The 19,375-nt window shown below is 39.5% G+C and overlaps 1 protein-coding gene across 1 annotated transcript in view; it reads right to left on the bottom strand.

Moving 5' to 3' along the window:
• Positions 1-18,181, bottom strand: part of Sox6 (SRY-box transcription factor 6) — a 560,562-nt gene extending 542,381 nt beyond the window's left edge. The window contains exon 1 of the mRNA XM_041666382.1: positions 18,073-18,181. The gene's annotated coding sequence lies outside the window, so the exon portion shown is untranslated. The remainder of the gene's footprint in view (positions 1-18,072) is intronic.
• Between the last annotated feature and the right edge of the window lie 1,194 nt (positions 18,182-19,375).

Below are 19,375 nucleotides of genomic sequence, written 5' to 3'. Positions count from 1 at the left end.
CCAGGGTATCAAACTCGGGCATTGAGCCTTTACCAAATGAGTTTTCTTACTGACCTCAATATATTTTTAAATCAAGAAGAAAAGAGGATTCCATAACAAAATACAATTTACAAATCCTGGCTCAAGGAAGGATAGAAAATACTGAGATAAATAAAATATAATGAAATATATCCTTAAAATGTGTAGTGATAGGGGCTGGAGAGATGGCTCAGAGGTAAGAGCACTGGCTGCTCTTCCAGAGTCCTGAGTTCAATTCCCAGCAACTACATGGTGGCTCACAACCATCTATAATAAGATCTGGTATCCTCTTCTGGACTGCAGGATACATGCAGGAAGAACCTGTATACATAATAAATAAATTTTTTTAAAAATGTGTAGTGATAAAATAGTTCTATAGTGATGATTTGTTTTTTTTCTTAACAATTAAAGAATTGACAAATTTCTATGCTTTCCTAGTGATTCCAGAACATTCCTATTCCTAACTCTATAATTATGGCATTAAAACACATGAATTATAGATATAAATTTATATCTACATATATAATTTAAATTCAGCAATATGCATTTATACACAATATAACTAGCTAGTTTAGTAAAGGAATATAAGGAAGTTTAAGCACTAGAAAATCTACAAAATGTTTTATACTATATTAATAATATTAAGAAGTAAAAATTTGTTTGATCAGAAAATACCAAAAAAAAAACTGTTTGAGGAAACTACAAAACTATATAACCCAAAATAACTCAAGAAAGAAAGCTTAGGTGAATGTAGCCAGAGGATGACTATATGAAATGAAGCCAGCACAGGGCAAGTCACAGTAAATAAAAGGCTTATGAGTTTGAGTTGGCAGCAAGATTAATGAGTCAACAGTAAGAGGTGGCTTCCATTAAAGAAAAAAAAAGGTTCTATTAATAGATGATTATCTAGGACAAGAAAGGTGATAATTCCTAGTACTCTATAACAGTTGTACTTAAAGTTTCAAATCCTGACCACTATGTCTTAACAATGTCACCTAAAGTAAATTTTTTAATTCTTAACTGTCCTTCATCTGTAAACCATAAATAATAACACACACTTCACAAGGTTAAGGAAAACATATATGAGATAATACTTGAAACATATAATCATTGAACACATGAAAGAAAAAATGGGACTTTCTTCTTACATTCATTTATTTTGTGTGTATGTGCGGGCACATATATGGAATTCAGAGGACGATTTTCAGGATTCAGTTCTCTCCTTTTACCATGTGGGTTCCAGGGAGTGAACTCAGGTTATCAGGCACGGTGGCAAAGAACCCTTACCCTCTATGATTTAGAGCCATCTTGCCAACACAAATCCAATCAAGTACTCCAGGTATCCCTTCATTGAACAGTATCTGCCAAGCCCCTCTTTGGTGTCAGACACAAAATTAGTGAACAGACATACAAATATCAAGCCCACATGGAGCTTGGTGTCTAGGAGGTCATACTATCGTTGCTCCCCTGTCAGCAATGGATAATCACAGTGAATCCTATCATGAGGGTGACTGGGGCAGTCCTTCAGCACTAGCTATCTTTCATAATACAAAGACTGGCTTTATCATCTGAAGAGCACATGCCCAGAAGGCATCCCAAGGCTCTCACATGCCCGCAGGTGGCTAGAGGGACTCTGTAACCTGCATTAAAAACCTCATAGCATTCTAGCACACAGGAAGCTGCCTTCTCTACTATCACCTCGCCATCAGTTTAGATGCCAAACTCACAGATGCCTCCAGGAACTCTTCTCCTGTCTTTCTCCCCAGTGAACTCTTCTCTGAGTACTATCAGACAAACTCAGGTTCAGATCCTAGATCTAACATAGCCAGTTTGCAGCCTCTGTTGGGATCTTTCTAGAACCTACAAATTCCTGGCACTGTTGGAGTGAGGGCCCTCTGGAGGGATGCCATCTGGGGAAAGGGGTCACCTGGAGTCCATGTCATAAAAGAAACTTAAGAGAAATAGAGGATTACAAATGCCACAACCTAATCTCAGCCAGACACCTCCACTCAAGCCTTCTGGGTCTAGGAAACAAGGCACAGTCAATGGGAGTGAGCTACTAGGTCCAAGCTGAGTGTACTAAAGATCAGTAGGCAGCTGCTGCTTCCTGGAAGCTCCTGATGTTACTACTCTTACCACTTGGGTTACAGGTCTGAGCCCAAGAATCTCACACCCAGGCTCACTGAGTACCTCTATCAGCTCCTCCCTACAAACTATGACACTAAAAAGGAATGAGGCTGACCTTGTAATAAAATAATTTTAGCTCCAACGGGTTTATTGGTTTGTGGTTGAAATGAATCTCAAAGTACATGTTACTATAGATCAGTCAGGCTTCTCTCAAAAGTCCTAAGGACTATGTGGTAGAGTACAGAATTCCTTTGCATTACATTTAGTAGTGTTCATTTTTACCCTTTAAATGAAGTATGTGGAATGTAATATTCTTTTGTCTTGATCCAGACTGCTCTTTTACAGGCACTCACTTTAATGATAGTTAATACTATACCATGAGCTGTCTTAAGTACTAATATTTACTCCTTTGCACCTTAAAACAACCCTAAGAAGTAAGTATAACCTTGAAGATAAGGAGATGAAACTGTGATGAGACTGACAAACTCACACCACTGAGTTTCCTGAACCCCAAACCAACTCTCCAGCGCTGCACAGGTCAGAAAGCAAAAGTGTGCCCACCCGTGAGCTCTGGCCTTCAGAAAATTTGACTGAAAACTGGTTTCCCAAATAATCTTGCCACAGAGTGCAATAGAGACTTGAGGAAGAATATTTTAAGCTTTAGAGCCAAGAGGAGATTCAAAGCCTCAGTATTTTCATTACCTCATTCTAAAACTGATATCAACACAATAGCCTTCAGGTTGAAATGATTACTGTCCTTAAAAAGCACTTAAAAGTCTATATCTAAAGAAATTTAAATAGACCCAGTGCTGCTTAAAACTTACATGTCACTCTCCATGTAATAAAACACCAACTGAGAGGTAACTGGCCACACTGGCCTTGGAACTAGCAAACACACAAAAAGAAGTACCTCCACTTGGAAAGACATTAGGCACATAATGAGAGATGGGGAGGCATCAAAAGGAAAGGAAGACAAGTGTTTCTGTATAAATCAGCGAAGTTCTAGCACTAAACACAATAAATGTCAGAGACAGCAACCTTCACCGCACAGCCTTAGCAGGAGCAAGCAAAATCCTAAAGGAAACACAAAAGGCCATCAACTGAAAGGAACAATACAATTAGTCCAGAGGAAAAGTAATTTGAGATTTCTACATGTGAAAGTGAAGCTGAGAGAAACTCAGGCAGTCCATCATGTTAACTGAACTAGTCCATACTGGAACCAAGGCCTCTCTTTGTAAGACTCCATAGTAACTGATGTCAAATCCCAGCATAGAAACCATATAAAGCTGATGTTGCGGCTCTGAATATAAGCACTGCAGTCAACATCAAGTCATGTTCAGGAAAGACTACTTGAATAACCACACTGGTGAGATTCCACAACACACACAGCTCCTAAGTACCCTTATTATCCCACCTACCTGCTTAATCACCTTGGTTCATGACTGGGGACGGGGAGGATCTCTTGACTCATTTGCCTCTTAGAACAGCTTTGTTAGAAGCAAACATGTTCAGGCTCTCAAGCTAGGACATCTATGCCTACCATGGCTTTGCTACTCAACGGCTGCTTGATTGTAAGGAGGCCATTTTCCCTTTTCAACTTTAATTTGTTTTTATATAAAACAAATATAATATCTAATTCTGAAATAATTGTGAACATTTAATAATAAAATAACAACAAATGTTCAATGAGAACTTACAACTCTTTTTTTTTTTTTTTTTTTTTTTTTTTTGGTTTTTCGAGACAGGGTTTCTCTGCGGCTTTGGAGCCTGTCCTGGAACTAGCTCTGTAGACCAGGCTGGTCTCGAACTCACAGAGATCCGCCTGCCTCTGCCTCCCGAGTGCTGGGATTACAACTCTTATTATATCTGTTTCTTCAAGTGTATCTATTCATTCAAAGTTCCCAGGAACTGTGTTACAAGTGCCATTGTTACCTCTGTCCTATGAAAGGACCCAGAAATATGCATGGTGCACAGTAACTTCTCAGCACATACTTGGAGACACTCATCCACCCCACTACTCAATACTGCATCCATGGCCATAAGTAGGTCCTGAAGAGAAAAATGAAAAAGGCTGAAGTCTGTTAATCTACAATAAAAATTAGTAGAAGAAAAGTAAACGTTTCAAGAAAATAGTAGAGTTTCTGTTCCTAGAGATCCTTCATCTTTCTCCTCTTGAGAGCCAGTTGCACTTAAGATTCTAGAAGAGGCTAAGTAACACACTTCAAAGACAGCCAACTCTCTTGGTGACAGAAACCATACTCAAAAGGCCTGGCAGTGGCCACTGCTGCCTGCCTGGCCAAGCACATGCAATGAACTGATGGCTGTATCCCAACATTCTTCTATCTCATCCAGCCCAAGCTCTTTCACACATATGAGCCTTAACATGTTAAGCCCCCCTTCCTGAGATACTCCCTAGACACTGGAAAAGCATTAGCACATCACAGAAATGCATTCTGTCAGAATCTGTCTGGAGAAGTAGAATTCTACCGTATTTGTTTATGAACCTACTAGCATGACAACCATATATTTGATTCCTAGCATTGCTGCTTCAGAAGGCACTGAAAACTGGTGTGCAGAACAGGAAACCCCACTAAAAGTTTTATATAAAGAAATGGTTCTGTCCAAAAGGAAATGAACAGGGCAGCAGAGCCAAATCTCTTTTTCTTAGATTATCACTTACTTCCCAGTCTGACAATAAAAGAACTTATCCCTAGAGAAAAATGATATAGCAAACATCACCCCAAGTTTGCTGAGGTGAAGTTCCCAAACTGTGTTTTTGTTTATGCTGTTAAACCACCTAGAAAATAAGCCACTGAGTTGGGTGGAGTGGGAGAAAGAGAAAACGCTGGTGATGATGTTGCCAGGCAGTCATCCCTGGGTGCTGCCTTTCTCAGCTTTTCTGACTTCTACTCTTGCTGAGTTTAGAAACAAGGAAGAGCCCCAGATATCACACTAGACTCACTCAGGCCCCACCCCCAGAAGCACAACTTTAAATTTCAAAACCTTCCTTGTTCCTCCACATTAAAAAAAAAAAAAAAAAGCTGAAATTGGCCAGGCGGTGGGGGCACACGCCTTTAATCCCAGCACTCGAGAGTCAGCAGCAGGTGAATCTCTGTGAGTTCAAGGCCAGCCTGTTCTACAGAGTGAGTTCCAGGACAGGCTCCAAAGCAAAGAGAAACCTTATCTAGAAAAAACAAAACAAAAGGCTGAAATTATTTGCCACAAGAAATAAAGGGTCCAAAAAAAAAAAAAAAGGAAACGAAGTGTCTATTTGCCTCCTCTCTTATATCAGAGCCCCAAAACTTGTCATACTACTTTTTCCTAAACCCCAACACAGGTGAATCAACAACTGTACTTCCTGCTGCTGCCCTGGGTTTCTGAAGGCAGCTATATTCTCCCAGTAATGCTGTCCCAAGAAGAAACCTCAAGACCTCTTCATTTCCCTCTCATTACTGTACTGCCCCCATCACTCTCGCCTACTTTTCTACCCTAGTGGTCTCCTAAATGGATGAACCATCCTAGGAAAATATTTTGTAAAAAACAGGGCTTATATATTTATTTAAAAGACAGAGAATGACTCCTTATTTAAATTTAAGTTCTGAATGACACACTGCTCTCTATATCAATCATTATTGTCCCATATCCAATATAAAAAATATTCTGAATAAAAAAATAGAGCTTAATTTTAGATATTAATATCTAGTTTCTTTATTAAATTAAGCCAGAATAAGTGCCCAGGTAGTTTAAAAGTTCCTTCCAAATATACAAGTTAGTGGCTAATACTAATACCATAAGCCTTAGTGACAAGCTATGTCACTGTAAGCCAGGGCTCTTGAATGGTACATTTCAAAATAGGTGATGATCCAAACAGATCTGGTGGAAATTAGCCAATGCTCTTCCTAATTATCAAGAAGACAGTGGGAAATACAGATTCTATCCCATGATATTGACAGTGTACCTGGCCCTAGTGTGTTTTGAGAAGCTAAATAATGAGAATATGGAGACTTTACAATCTGCAACATATTTGAAAACTAAGTACACAGATATAAATTTAAATAGTTGCAATTCTTTCCAACAATGTCTTTAAAATCAATATGAAAATTCAATCCAGTATTTTACAAATTTATACCAATACATTAGAGGCTTAGAAGCCTTTTCTGAGTTCCTTTGTAAAACACAGGCTACGTGTTTGCTCCTGCTGCTGCCATCAAGAAGGCTAGAAAAATACACAACAAACAGTAGGACAACAAGACAAAATGCCTTGCCGCAATTAAAAATCATAGCTGCTTGATACACTACTCTGGAGCAGCCATTCGCAAAGAATGCAATGTGAACAGCGTCCTTTGCGGTGCACAGCAGATCTGTCTCAAACAAGACTGAAAGGCTCATAGAAAGCACGGCTGAAATTTTGCACAAAGACTTATGCCTTGTTTTTCAGATTAGTAAATGAACGTATTTCTTAGCATGCTAAAGAGCTACTTCTGAATGAACCACTCCAATACGTGAGAAGATACGATCTTAGCCATAAGTTTTGTTTTTAATGAAAGTAATTTTCAGGGATAACTGGGGAAGTGTAACCACTGGTGATGTGGCCATCCTGACTGAAACAGAGGGAGAAAAGATGCAGTTATAGACAGCTTGATGGGCCCCACTAACTTCATTGTTCAGAGTCAAACAACTGCCACCAAATGCTGAAGCCTGTAATGTAACATCTGCCCTTAGAAGCAAACCTGTGAAACAGAAGATATATGCTTCTAAAAGTGGATGGAAAGCACGAGGGAGAATTATTCGTACATCCACAGGTTCACCTGCTTATCTCACAGTAAAGTTTCGAGACTTAAGGAAAGGAACAGAAACAAAAGACCTAACATATTGAATATGCTGAACTTTCCTATAATAACAAGAAAGAATGTGTATCACTAGGTACATAAGTCAGGGAGAGAGAGAGATGGTTGACAGATAGATCTTCAAATGGGTAATTAAATAGATAGGATAGATAATAGGTAAATTGATGATAAAGTAGACAGAGGGATATTCATGTAGGTAATTAGAAACATACAAGCAAACAATGCCTCTTCAAGGTAAAGGCCACATTTTATCACCCAAGCAAATAAGTGCCATTTATACATTTATTTGAAAATAGACTTATGGTGTGGTTTGGCCACCAAAATTCTATGACTATTACCTTTAAAAAAATCTCATCTGGGCCGGGCGGTGGTGGCACACGCCTTTAATCCCAGCACTCCGGAGGCAGAGGCAGACGGATCTCTGTGAGTTCGAGACCAGCCTGGTCTACAAGAGCTAGTTCCAGGACAGGCTCCAAAACCACAGAGAAACCCTGTCTCAAAAAAAAAAATCTCATCTGTTCTCAGTTTTAAAGTTGGCAATGGAATTTCTAATCTGTTTAATGATGTTCAAAGAGTTTTGATGGATTTTGAGTCTGTTTATTAAGATACTAAAATACTATACTTTTATTCCCTCTGGCAAAACTAATCAATTGGAAGATGGTGATTTAGCAGTCAAACTTTAAAAAAAAAAAAGGTCTTTGCATGCTTTGTGCATAGTACTAAAAAATTAATATCACACTTTAGAAAATGTAATTGGTGATGTAACTCTCCCACTGTGTGTGTCCGTGTTCCTTCTACAGAATTACTGCTTAAATGTGACAGCGTTAAAAGCACACAGCAAAGCAAGGCAAGTCTAGAGTCAGATGCCAAATCACTTCATCACAGTGTACAGCCAAGACTTCACAAATAACAAAACATGTCCTGGGTTACAGTATAGGAAACCACAGTTAATCTTAGAATATTTATTCCATCTATAGCTTTCCTTTAAATATCTATATAGGGATGTTTGTAGCATACATCACCACAACATGACATATGTACAATTTCAAATATTTATGCACGAGTACTAGGGAACATGTTCCATGCATGGTTCTGTCAGAACTTCTCCTGAACCTTACCACTGTCTTGTCGGATTCTCTAGTTGTGCTTGGATTCCTACACTACGTTGGTTCTCAGTTTCTATCTCTCCTTGAACATCCTACATTCTGTCTCTTTGACCTAAACTACAGGAAGTGTTTCCTCTGCTTACCCCAATCAGGAAGCATGGGTGCCAGCTACAGTGCTCCCGTGCTCTTACACTGGAATGAACATTAGTTATCAAGGGTATTTTAAGATGCATCAGCAATAGCCTTAGCTGAGCAGAGAACCCATCTGGGAAATTTTCAGATGACCATATAATTTAATGCCCCTCTTACTACATTTAATAAAATTGTACTTCTTTTTTAAATTATTTTAATATAAACTTGATAAGTAAGCAAAACTAACATGCATATTATTTCAGCTTCTTAAACTATAAAAGACATTGACACAAATGTCCTATTCTATTGGTATTTAGTTACGAAGACTAGCTTATGTCCACAATGGAAAGCTAAAAGAATAAGCACACAGACAAGCAAAAGCAGAGCTAAAATGCAAAGCAACCCTAAGATACAATAGGAAGGCCAGTCCGCACATCTGATAACCTCTCTACATGGCTTTGACAAAGACATATATCATACACAAATATCACAGCTTACATATATCATAGCTAAGTATGAACAGTGATTTGGAAAATGTGTCATAATTGCAACAACTATTTTTCATTCCTCCTTTGTTACATCACACATAAGAATTTGAGTCTTCAGGTTCACTTATTCTATCCAATTTAATCTGGTTGTAAACATGCGTGCACACACACTAAAAAAAGCCTATTACAAAATACCACAAAATTTAAAATATGAAACTATTCTGTATAATAAACATCCCATAAACCACATAAACCTATACAAATGTACAGCTCAAAGTGCCCTCTGGGACTATTGTCTATAAAACTTGAAAGATTCTAGCCTTGGGCTGATAATTTTTGTTAGTAATGTCTTAAAATATTGTAGTAGAGTGTTTGCTGAATACGTACAAGGCTCTGGTATGACAAGAAACAGAAATTAACTATAATGTTATACAAGTTTAGGAATACCAAGATTAAAATTATTTTTAAGTCTCAATACATATACTCTCAACAAAAATTTTAATAGTGAGAAAGAACTAGAGCCAGGTGTGGTGACACACACCTTTAATCCCAGTACTTGGGAGCAGAGGCAGGTGGAGCTCTGTGAATTTGAGGTCAACATGCTCAACATAATGAGTTCCAGGACAATCAGAAGCATATAGGAAGACCCTGTCCCAAAAGAATAAATACACACACACACACACACACACACACACACACACCTATAAGAGAAAGGACTATATCTAAGAAATTTTTAAGTAGTCAAATTTTCCTTCAGCACATATTTGGGTTTTCTAATGCAAGAGTAAATATATAAATATATATATATGTGTGTGTGTGTGTGTGTGTGTGTGTGGTGTGTGTGTGTGTGTGTGTATGTGTATATGTATATATATTCATTCCTAGGACTCGGTTAGCTAATACATTGTGTTCTGAATTACTTAAACTTTCTTCAGCCTCCATATTATTTTAATTTATTTTCTTTTTGTTTGAGTTGTTGCTTCTTTAGAGGAAACACAACTAATTTTCTAAAACTTAGGTCTTGTTAAGATGTCTTCTACAGGTCTCACCCTCCCACCGCTGGCTCAGTTTCAGAACACGTCTTTATAATGTAGAGGTGGCATCATTTTCTTCATGCTGCTGTCAACAGCCAACGCAAGTGTCCATAAGCCAAAGGACTGGCAAAGACAACAGCAGGGAGGGTGACTACCAGTCCTTTCTCAGTCAGTCATTATGTCACAGTCACCTGAGTTGCAAGATCTTGGTGAGCTTGTATAATTTGGAGAAATGAGTTGTTAAACACTAAAGAAACTCCAGATCAAAACCAGACAAGAAGCCTGCCACTCAAAAAAAAAGGTCTTTACAAACCTAGAATACATGAGTTTCCAGATGAAAAGACTAACAAGAAGGAATTCAGGAGTGGGAAGAAGCTTGTGCTACCACTGCTTCTGCCATAATCGCTGTTCACTATTGTTGTTTAATAATTCCCATTTCTCTACTCTGAGGAAGGATTTACTTTCATGCTACACTTCAATTCAAAGTTATGGAGAGTCAGGGGAAATGGATCAGTTGGTAAAGTTGTTGCCATACAAGAGCATGAAGACCTGAGTTCAACTTCTAGAATACATGAAGAGCTTGGCATAGTACTATGCACTTGCAGTCCTTAAACTGGGGAGACAGGAGCAGATCCCTGAAATTCTGAGCAAGTTCCAGGCTAATGAGAGAACCTGTCTCAAAACATAAGGTAGATAGCATCTGAGAAAAGACATTAAGGTTGACCTCTAGCTTTTACACACACACACACACACACACACACACACACTCCTGAATACAAGAACAGACATGCCTACACAAACACAACAAAAATATGAAATATGTTAACTTCATACTTATGAAAATTAAAACTATTAATTTATAGCACCAAGAACAATAAAATAAATTCAAAACAATACCCAGATCTGAAATTTTCCAAATAATGTTTTCTCTGCAACTATGTCAAATGAATAGAAGGAGCATGTGACAGAACAAGATACAAGGTTGTATTAATTCATAATCTTGATTTAGTAGCTCATTTACTTTGACAGTTTTCTTGGTGTGTGCATGTGTTGCTGGGTATTGAACTGAAGACTTTGTACATGCTAAACAAGCACTCTACCTATATTCCCAGCCCCAAGTGCATCTATGAATAAACCACTTCTTTTAATTTTCATATCTATCTGAAAAACTTGAAGAAAAAATAAATCTGAAGCCAGACAGTGGTGGCACACACCTTTAATCCCAGCACTTGAGAGGCAAAGGCTGGCAGATCTCTCTGAATTTGAGGCCAGTCTGGTCTACAGAGTGAGTTCCAGGACAGCCAGGGCTGTTAAACAGAGGAACCCTGTCTCACAAAAAAATATATAAAATATTTCTTTGTGCCTTCAAATATACCCACAAAGTTACTAACCACAAAATCCAGCTAAAAAGAAGAAGAGGGGGGGGAACAGTGATTAAGCTACTGGTCTATGGCCATATCACATTTATGACAGATATGGCCTTTCTAAAGTCACAAAGATCAGTGAGAAATTTCACTATCAGACTCACCAAACAGTAAGTAGTGGTAGCAAATGTTGCCCCAGTGCTTCCTGAGGTCTCTTTGCCTGACTCCTACCCCCAACCATCCTTCACATCACACACCAAAGGCCTCCTTGTACTAGGTTTTACTCAGCATAGGAACTTCTCGTACACATGTCTCCACGGTAGGAATTACCACACTGCTCAGAATTACCCACATTCATAGCTCCTCAAGGACGAGGCATTTTCAGCTTTGAAATCATGTAATCAAGTGATTCCCAACCTTCCCACCATCAAGGACACTAGCATATATTCCCCTTCCTGAACCCCATATTTGAAACTAGTCACCTATGTTATACAACTGTCAAATCATTTTCTACTTTTCATTCATTGAGGACATACAGAGCAAATGCAATGTTCTTATCCCATCAGGGCATTGCTCATTTGTGTTGGTCATGGGAAATACATTATGGCATCTCTGGAAGTGACCATAAGGATACGGCAAATAAGCACTGAGATGGCGAGACAAGAAGGCCAAACAGCCAGTCCTGGCTGATAGAATACAAACTGCTCAGAATAAGTACTGTCCTGAAGCAAAGCCCAAAGAAACATTCATTCACGTCACTGAGACAGAGAGGCAGTGTGATGGGTAAGCCTATGCGTCCTACATACTCTTTATCGAAAGAGACAGTGGATATGAATGCAGTTTAAAAACTGGATAAATCTATAAAATATTAGAGAATAAGGCCACTTCTCATGTCAAGGGTCTAGTACGGATCACACAACCACTGTCCATCTATCCTGACATAGCTATCCAGAAGTATTCTACATACTTTTGTATCTATTATCTTAACATTTGATCTTCACAACAATTCTATGTGATCGATTCTATCACTGTCCCATGTTTTAAATTAGTACACACAGACTCGAAGAGGTTGGTTAACTTTCCCAAGGTCATACAACTAATTGGGGTAAGATATAAATGGAAAGATTTCAAGGAATAAAAACTGAAGGTCTAATTCTGGTCTTTTCAGGTCTATCGTTCAAATGAAGGAAAACAATTATTTCCATTTATCCTTAAAATATAAGAAAAAGAAAAAGAATGAAATGTACATATTGAACAAAAGAATTCTCCAGTGTTGTGAACCATTTATATACATAACCAAACTCAGTTATAAAATATCTTTCATTGCAGGCATACAAAAAGAAGAGAGATTCTTAATTGATTAGACTGGAGTAAGGATCATCAGTATTAAATGGATAGTGACAGATGAAATGGCTTTCACAATCTTTTCCAGAATTTAAGACTGGCGTTTCATCAAATATAAGAGGTTATAAATTAAGACACTACGTTTACTCACTTGGGACTCTCCCAAGTCTTCTAGAATCCGGGTGAGTTCTTTCTAGGAAATAAAAGAATATACGTGGATGTTTCTATTTTACAGAGTGGGGGGGAGCAAGTTGTGCAGCTAGCCAAATGCTACGTTTGGCAGTGAAGCTGGAATGGAAGCCTAAGTCTCCTGTAACCATTACCAATATCCTCAGCAGAAAGGAATGACCCTTGAAAAGCAAGGTTTCCACCTTCAAAGATGTTCCTTGGGTTCTGATAACTGAGTACCAACCACATTTCCCAGGGATACATCTGCGTACAAAAAGAAGCCTTCACAGTCATGTGCCAGAATGGGTTCCTTTTTAAATCTGTGCTCTTCATTTAAAAAAAAAAAAAGTACATTTCTTCTTACACACATTGGGCTTTTTAGACTTGGAAAGTGAAACATTTTCAATTTTCTTTGTCTAATTTTAAAGAACTACTTTCTTCAAAGGAGCAGAGACTGTATTTAGAAGGTGAAATCAAAAACAGCACTGAAATCCCTTTTTGTATTTGGATGAATATATTAAGACAAACAATTCAATACAGCTCTTTACTCTGACTAGAAACAATGAGTTGACGAAGGTGACAGCAATGAAATATCATGTAAGGAGTTATCTTGTGATATTTTTATAGAAAAATAATCAAAAGAACACGAGATGGCATGAAAAGTCTGCATAGCAAAATATGCACAGCAGACGATCATTCATCCTATTCTTACTGTGCCGATTTACATGTGACACCACTGAAAAGCATCAAATTAATATACGTAAGTAATTTCATTCAAAATAATTAAAACACAGAAAATTCTTACAGGATTCATAGCATATCAGGCATATATACATATGAACAGTAATACTTCAGTCCAGAGAAAGCATTAAAAAGGCCTTATTGACCCTGGAAGCTTCCTCACGCAATACACCAAGTGGAGCATTGCCACGAGCACCACAGCAGAATGTGCATAGAGAGAAAACACAGAAATAGAAAGTCCAGAAAATCACAGAGCACATTCAAGCTGCTTCCCAGAGATGCAAGACACCCTAAAATAGACACAGCATTAGAGACCAAATGTTAGGGCCTCCTACCTCACCGTTCCATTCATGACAGGTTTCACTGTATCACATTTCTGTCCCCAAAAGGTTAAGACATTAATTCAATTTCTTATAAATAAAATCAAGCATCTCTTCTGTAAATGCAAAGAAATAACTCTTTAAATAAATAGCAATTTCTACAGTTACAAAGTATTGCTTCTCACTTGGCATATGAAAGAGAATGTCATCATACATTTTCATGCTATAAAAAAGTAAAACAGAAAATCTCCAAATTCTCTAAACATTTTGAAAAGAAATTTCCCCAACATTATATACTATGCAAGTTACTGAGGAGTACTAAATATATTAGCATTGTAAAGCACAAATAACTAGGCAGTTGACTTTTAATGTGGCTTATTAGTTTATAGTGGATTGCAGCATCTTCAATTAACCCCAGAAAATAACTCACATCCTTCCTAAAGATGAAAGTTTTTTGAGTGAATGGTAAAATGAGTGATATATTAGGGGTCTTAGAGGAGCAAGAAGAGATTCTGAATATAAACAAGCCATCATTCTGGTAAAAAGAAATACAAACAACTAGAATAAAAATAGTTGATGCACAAAAGCCATAATGAGGGGGTAGCTCGAAAAATAACTTCGACTTTGAATGGTTTGGATGAAATACAAATTATCCACAGAAAAGTGTGGACTGGCATAAATGTTTGTACAAAATCATAAGTGTATTTCAAGAAGTATGCAGAGGCACCCGCCTGCATGATGCACAAGGCCCAGCGATGCTCTAAGTGCCAGTGCAGAGCCTAAACCACTGCATCTTAATTACCATGCAGCCTCAGATATATTGCCTTTGATATGGAAATGTTCTTGTTCTCTCATCTTCACATATGGTCTCATGCACAGAAATCTTTATCTGATTCATAAAAAATAAAGTAGAATCCAATCTCAACACCTGACCTCAGTGCTTAGAAGTTTTTTACTAAGCGTGGTGTCACTATAAAAAGAATGGCTAATATTGGTGCAAAGTTAGATATTTTGAGCAATGATATGAAGGATTTGCAGTTACGAATTGAATCAATACTGCTTCTCTGAGATTTTAGGGTTTCATGGTCCCTTTTTTTAGACTACCACAGATCTGGGGGAAAAAATCAGCACCCTGTTTTGGAGGTGAGAGCCTGGAGGAGAATTAAATGATATTCCATTTCTCAGCCTCAATCCACAGTCTTCAATTGATATTTATATATAAACTATAACAATCAGATACTAAATACTTGAAAAGCTCTATCAATACCATAATGCAAATTTTGAACTACTTCCAGTTTGACTAAATGTCTAAACAAAATAATTAGCTGAAAAGCTTTACCCTCTTCCACAGAACAAGGAAAATAAAAACATCCTTCCTAAGAGTGAATAATGAATATATAATGAGAGGATGGTGAGAATCTCTGATACCTCTCACCAAACAATTAGCGCTCTGCTAACAATTGAAGAACTTAAGCAACAAGGCAATATTGTTCATTTAAAGAGTGCATGTATCTAGTAAAAACTGTTTTCATATACTCCCAAGCACTGGTTTTTTAACTAGACTATTTCACTTTGGGGACATAATCATAAGGAAATGCAGAATCGGGCTGAGAACATGAAACGCTGTGTTATCTAGCATCTTATTTCTCCCTGTTTGAAAAAAAAAGGAAGGAAGATGGAAGGAAGGAAGGAAGGAAGGAAGGAAGGACCATATTCATAAGCAAGTTTCAGTCCAAACCCAGAGAAGTTCATTTTTTCTTCTACAAAAGCAGTGAGTTTTTATTTTGTTCATTATAGCAGGTTTCTATAGTAATACTTGCCCTCATTAAACCTCATAGATCCACATAACTTGATCAATCTGAAAGTCTAAATTAATTTTTTAAAATATATATAGTAACATGACCCATCTAACCTCATGACGGCAGATAACACATCCCATCTGCAAATCGTTTTACAGCAGGTTATCTGTGTTTTATCATCCTAGTACCTGTCTGTGCCTGATATGGAACTCTCAGACACATTAGCTTGAGAATGTTCTACTTGACTTCAAAAACATCAGTTGATGTATATGAGTGTGTGTGTGTGTGTGTGTGTGTCCAAACTATGTTTAAGCAAATAGTTCTCATTTAAATCCAAACTACAATTTCATAACATGTTGGTTTTAAGTAGTAGAGATATATAGATGAAATACATATAGATATATGGATTATCTCACTAGTGATGAAATTGCTTTTAAAATTTAGAGATAAGAAAACTAACCAATCTGAAAAGACAAAAATATTAAAAGCCTTAAAGTCAGTGTATCATCTTATTAACAAGAAACACCATTCCTTCTAGTACTTACTGTACCAATTGAAAGAGAATCATATAAAACATTACAGATTTATGATATTTAAGATAGATATGTGTAGCAATTTAATCGGTGACTTAAAACCCAATATCTCCTAAATCAGAAGAAATAGAAACTGATATAAAAATCTCAATAATGCCACCAAAATTTATAATTTATATGTTTAAGGTTATGTACTTTGAAGCTTTATAAAAAGGAAGGTTTGCTGGCATGTTGACATGTAAATCTTCGCTTTCCCTTATAAAGGAAAATGTGTGTTGTTTTCTGCTGCTACTGAGAAGATGCTTGGCAGACAATATTCTCACTACTTATCACTCAATCTAAGACTAATGCATTACAGAGTCAGCTTAAGGCACAGGCACATGATAACTGCTTGATAAGTAGTCTTTCAACATTTTTTGTTACAATATATTGTTAAGTGTTGTAGCTATGCAATATACTGCAAAGTATATCATACCTAATAATTCCTTTTTTAAAAAGCTCAAATTATTGCATTTTAAAAAAGCACATATACACTAAAAGAACATTCCTTTTCATCACTTCAAACATAACAAATAAAACCAACAATGAACCAGATACACAATGAACAAACAGCTTCCCATCCTGCCTTGATAAGAAATGTGGAAAGGAGAGGGGAAGGTGTTTGTGCTCATGAAGTGACCAAGGATGTCAGCTTGCCTGAGGAACGGATCCGGGTCCTGGTCACTAGCTGTCTTTGGCCATAAACTGGATCAAATGACTGCAGTGCACATTTGCTTTCAAAACGTCAAACGGTGTTTGGTGGCTTGTTCCCCTTTCTTAAGAACAGGAGCAATATCTCTTATGAGGTTTCACAAATATTTACAAGAAATCTACATGTCTTTTTGCCTATGCACATGCTCACATATGTGTATTCAACAAAGACGCTTTGGAAAGTGCATAGATAATACATTCATAGACTGAGAAACTGAAAATTCAGTTATAATCTTGTTTCTGCTATTAGAAAATACTGCATTGGTTCAATCAAAAGCAAGTGAAACTTAATAAGCATGCCCCTACTTCCCATCATGGAAATAACTTTTGCTACTGAAAAAGCTAACTCTATCCCACTAATTTGTGGAAGGTTTTGGGAAATTTTTTGTTCATTTGTTTTGAAATAAAGAGCCTCTTCCCAATAGCATGTCCAAGAGGCCTAGAAGCAAGGGGAGGAAGAGGCCTGATCCCAGTGTCTAAGACTGAGTGCTGAATTCCACAAGGTACACAGGGTGGCAGAGGGATGACAGAGAGAGGGTTATGGTGGAGGCTGCACTACACCGGGCAGCAAACCTTAAAGCTGGCCTCAGGCTGGGATGGGAAAGCTGAGAGGGAACCTCCAGCACCCATTTGAGCAGACAGAGGAGACAAGGCACTGCTCCAAAAGCCCAGGAATGAACAGAAATGAAGAGGGAGCCAACAGACCTCCCCAGCTCCCGCACAGGTTCACTAGCAGCCCCAAGCAGCTAGGCCTGAAGAGGGAAACAGAAGCTACAATCAGGGCATTAACACTAAATTATTGTTAATAATAAATAATAAATAACCTCTGAGATTGGAGGAAGCAGGAAGACAAGGGAGCAGTTCTGAAGTCCCTTCCCAAACCAGGACACAGTGCAAAGTCTGGCTGTTCCCAATAGATTAGTGCACACAGAGGGGTTCTAGCAGACTCCCCAGTGCAGCAAGTGGAGAAGAGTATGGACAGATTCCCCTTCCCCATCTAGCCTGCAACCTGCCTGCCTTGATATTGAGTACTTTTCCCTCAGCCGAAAACCAAGAAAAAATGTAGACGCAGAAAGGGCAAAAATCAAAAGCGAAGCTTCATGGCCAGTCTTCCCTGCCAGGGCCTCCCCAGGCTGTCTTGGCCGGTTCGGCTTCCCTCGGGAATCCTGTAATCCAGAACTGAACTGAGCTGCTCAAGTCAGCCAAACCCGTGCCTATGGGTCTTGGGGATGAGGTGCTGAGTGCGCAAGCTAATTATACATGTGGCATTTGGGCAACCGACTGTTCAGTTGACACCTTACCTTATGAGGAAGCGTCCACCCCAGCAACTGTTCAAAACAAAATGCCATCTCTGGATCAGCTTCGCCTGCACTGGGCCGGTTCAGGGTTGCCTTTCCTACGGCCTCTCGCACTTAGCACAAGAATGTGGCCTAGGGAGGCCAGTCGCAGGCAGGCAGGCCCGCCAGGGTTGGGGGGACAGGCGGGGCGGGCCTTGCCAGGTGTCCGTCCTGTCCCCCCTCACTGTGACCCAGCTCGGGAACCTAACCACTTGACCTTTTTATTCACCAAACCCACCTTCTAGAAATAGACTGGGCGGGGCTGTGTCTGTTCTCGGGACCAGGGGGAAAACCCGGACATGTGACTACAAAGGACAGAAGAGAGGAGACCCTGGTGGGCGGGGGAAGGGGCACCGCTCTCCACTGGGTTTCTGGCTGGGCGGTTCCGCCAGGGCCAAAAGCCAAGCCACTGGAGTGCGCGCTGGAGCCCAGCGTACAGGACAGAGGAGTCACCCGTACTCCTTCACGGACAGTGAGGCTGAAGATCCGGAGCTCAGTTCAGTGTGCCGCCGGGACAGCTTTGGGCTATCCTGAGACAGAAACTTCAAGTGCGACCCTTACAGAAGGCGACACACAGAAGCAGTCCAGAACAGCTCATCTTGCAAGCTGCCAGCCCTGCCAGCCCAGTAGATGACTTATTTTAGACCCCAAATAGGAGCAGCAGTCACACAAACAAGCATATTCAAACTTGATCAGAATCAGACAAGCTTAAATAAAACTCAAAATACGCCAGCAACGACCACCTTTTATCTTTCCGAACACACCAATTCTCTCTTTTTATCTCAAAGCTGCGAGGACCCGGAGCTAATCTGTCCTCCGCAGAGCCCGGCGGTTCCTTTGCCGCAGTTCAACCCCAGCAGCCTTTGCACAAGTCCGGGTCCTTCTACGCACTGCCCTTTAAGGGAGAAAGCCGAAAGCAGCTCCCCCGGGGCAGGCGGGCCTCGGCAGCACCGCCTCCCACCCAGCGGCCCAGCCGGAGCTGCGGACCTTCGGTCGGCTGCAGATAGGGCAGCAGACAGGGGGCGGCGGGCCGGGCAGAGAGCCTAGAGGGACGAAGGTGGCGGGCCAGGCTCTGAGCCGCGGATGCCGGCAGAAGCGCCAGGGACCTGGAGGCCGAACCAGCGCGCGCCTTACGGGGCGGCCCCTCGCCCACGTCGCCAGAGGTCCAGCCTGCGCTGCCTGCGTGCTGAGCAAAAGGACCACCGTGGGGCTGCTGGACTGCCTTGGAGTTCGGTTTGTTTATTGCTGAGAAGATCATAAAAAGTAA

This window comes from Microtus oregoni, unplaced genomic scaffold (genome assembly GCF_018167655.1).
Source record: "Microtus oregoni isolate MIOR12 unplaced genomic scaffold, Mior012 000016F_ref0000370, whole genome shotgun sequence".
Taxonomy (NCBI): domain Eukaryota; kingdom Metazoa; phylum Chordata; class Mammalia; order Rodentia; family Cricetidae; genus Microtus; species Microtus oregoni.
The sequence above is the reverse complement of the archived record's forward strand: the minus strand, read 5'-3'. Positions and strand labels throughout refer to the sequence as shown.